Below are 3429 nucleotides of genomic sequence, written 5' to 3' on the forward strand. Positions count from 1 at the left end.
CAGAAGCAATTAAAGAGTACATTACATTTCAAAATATATGCAAACCAAGGTCAGCTTTAATTCTTTCAGAAAAAGAACATATCAAACATTGTAACTGTGACCCACCGAAGCATTTACAATACGGACTAGATAAACACGAATAAAATGTACCAAGCTATCTTAACCAGATCCGAACTACAGTCAGTGATCAACCCCTCCAAGACCGCAAGTGCCACCGTCTGCACCAACCATGCCATTTTATGTTCACATAAACCGCTGCTGACTGCAAAATTCTGTATGATTTTTCAACCTGTAAGGCCCACGTTTTTAGCTTTGGCATTAATCTGTGATCACTGAAAGTATGTCATCCCTCCACTGAACTTGGGGAAGAGGCATGCACAGAGTGCCTATAGCAGTGCACAGCAGGAACTGCAGGAGCTGCAGAGTGGAAGTTACTTCCAGCAAACATTTGGTAAGATTCTGATTAATTTCCACACACTGTCCTCCTTGCTGATGATCTCAAAGAGTGACAGCTGGGGGTTTTAAACCATAACCAGCATTAGCACTAAATCAACAAGCAATGCTAATCTACCAAAAAAAAAATATTACTTCATGTTTTAGTGTACACTGAACTTGCACAAACAGTATCTAAAGACAGTCTAATAATACCAGAAGGGTGAAAGCTCCCTTCCTTTTGTCACTACAATAAACTGAAATTAATTCTAATAAAGATGGTCAGCTGTGTGACTGTCATCACTAACATAAGTCAAAAATAAAAGGATTGATCATTTGAAAGTGATGAATATGTGAAAAGAAAAAGAACACAACAGTTGTGACCTCTCCCAGGATGGAAGGGGCAGTGCCAGATGTGGGAAAGGTGCTAGGTGACTACTTTTTCTTTCTTCAAGCCTAATGCTAACACAACCAAATTTTAATTGTCTACTCAAAAGGAAAGAAAAAGTTACTTTCAAAGTGTATGTCAATTTTTTTTTTGCAACTATTAAATTACCTAAAGGCCAGAATTTTCAGAAGTTGTGTCATGCTACACAGTGCTTACAAATTTCTTACAGACAGTATTCCACACCTAAGAAAACAGTAGTTAAAAGCAGGAAGATTCCTTCAGTCCATCTAATTCTGAGTCACAGCAGCATATCATTTAGATACTGCTAGGCACATTCTGGGCGTGTATCTGCAACTATAAGAATGGAAAAGGAAAAAGAAAGATCCATTTTACTTTAATCCTGACCAGCAGCTGTTAGCAATTTTCTTTAGTTATCACTGTAGGACATGATGGATGGGAAGGCACAATATGCTGAGGAACTAGTATATAGTGCACAAGTGCTCTCAAGGACTGTTGTTCAACAGGACATTCAGTTTAACTAGGAACTACAGACTGTAAGAGATAACAGGTAGTTCCTGGGAGCATCTATCATTCAGAGAAGCTGTCTGATCAAGAGGATAATATCTGGATGAACAATCGCATGATCTTTTGCTATACAGCTGGTATATCATGTCATTGAAAGAGGAGAAAAGTGAACATTAACTCAAACTCAGGTAACTCAAACCAAGAAATCTGCATAAAAGAACAACTTGAGATATTACTGTATTAAGACTTTCCATACTCTGTAACACAGAGAAACTGGATACACAAAACCATGCAAGTGAAACAAAGCTAATCTATAATAAACAAAACCAGAATACGCTTATTTCAAGACTTAAAACATTAAAAAAGAGTCACCTGCTGCTAAATAGGAGCAACAGAATAAGGTCTAGACGTAGCCAGGCAATTCAATTTAAAAAAAAAAAGTCATTTGGTTCTTCCAGCCTTTATTTCCCCTCCTCTTTTTACATGTTTTCATCATTTCCGGCCAAATTTACTTAGTAACATGGGAATCAAAAAGCAAATGTAAATAAAGCATCTTCCTCTCCCTATTAATAGCAACGTCCCAGGGATTTGTGATTATATATGTATGTAGCTGCACAGCCTCTTTCCAGCCCATAATTACATGGGATGTCTTTCTCCCAAGGATAAAGCAGTATGTCCACTACTCCAATACCAAAAATACGATTTGAAAAGATATCCTTTTCTGAGCAGACCTATGTCATCTGGGTTGCATACTCATTTGAAAGCATGCACTGACAACCATCAGTAGCCTTCTGTCTGAAAGTTGTGTCCCATCATTATCAGATGTAGCTCTCATCAGAAGAATTCCATTTTTTACCCTACAAGCCTTACAAATAAAAGCCCAGTGAATTAATAACTTGGTCCCCAAACAAAAGCTTCGTTCCAAAATCATGAAAGCAAAAGTCCTCACACCCATTTTGCCCCAAACCTTAAACACAGGCTATCAAGAAAGACTGGAAATTACTCAAGCCTAGAGATTAATCCCAGAAAACTTCAAAGACATTCCAATGTATTTTAAATGACATAAAAGAATATGGGCAGAACTCTGTCCTAAGACTCAAGAACTTTTTAAGAAGTTCTGAATTTTACAAATACAGAATAACATAGCCCATGCAAAGCATGAAATACAAAGAATTTAAAGAGTTTTTTTCATCTCAAAACACCTCAAAACCACAGACAGAAGCAAACTGCACGAGAAGAAATTCACAAGTAGGCTTCCCACGTAAAGCACACTGCATTAATCTAGACTTGACATTATGAGGGCATGTCTCACTCCAGAAAGGTCCATACTAAACCCCAGATCAGAGACAGAAGATTAAAGTAAAATATTAGATGTCACAGTCACTGTTCTACTGCTCCGGGAAAGGCAGAGACTCCAAGGTGAGCAGAAACTATGAACCTGCTTAATAAAGGCCATTCTTGCACAGTCAAAAAATCATACATCCAACACTTTCATCGTTTCATTAAAACAGAAATACTAAGAAGGAGCACTCTGTAGCATATCCCCGTTGCTTCTGACTGACATGTTGAATCAAAGGTAAAAGCAGAAAGTTAGCAGAGATAATTAGAGCAACAAAGATCTTTCAGCACAAGGCAGCATAGCTGAGCAGCCCACCAACCAGAAGATGAATTATTTTGTTTGTTACTTAACAAAGAAGCTGTTAGTTGACTAGTTCAGTTTATTAGGCATAGAAAAGTTTTCACCCAGACATCATCCTGAAAAACACCTCACCCTATGTTTAAGCACGTAGGAAGCCCACCAGAGACCAGTGGTAAAAAAAAAAAAAAGTATTTGCTAGCTTTCCTTTTGATTGTTTCAGAGAAAAACATCAGTTTAATGCTGACAGCAAACAAGGATGTCAGTCTAATTAGATTATTTGTTTTTGTTCTGTCATGCTCCTGATCCTATCTAAGTACTCCTCTGGAAATAAAAAAATCTGATCGATGATGAAGGCACAATTATACAAACCTTAACATTCGCTCTAAACCTAGCTATACAAGAAAGGGTGAGAGGGTAGGGAAAACAAAGGTGAAGTATATTTCTC

Source organism: Eurypyga helias, unplaced genomic scaffold (genome assembly GCF_000690775.1).
Source record: "Eurypyga helias isolate BGI_N326 unplaced genomic scaffold, ASM69077v1 scaffold5542, whole genome shotgun sequence".
Classification (NCBI taxonomy): Eukaryota; Metazoa; Chordata; class Aves; order Eurypygiformes; family Eurypygidae; genus Eurypyga; species Eurypyga helias.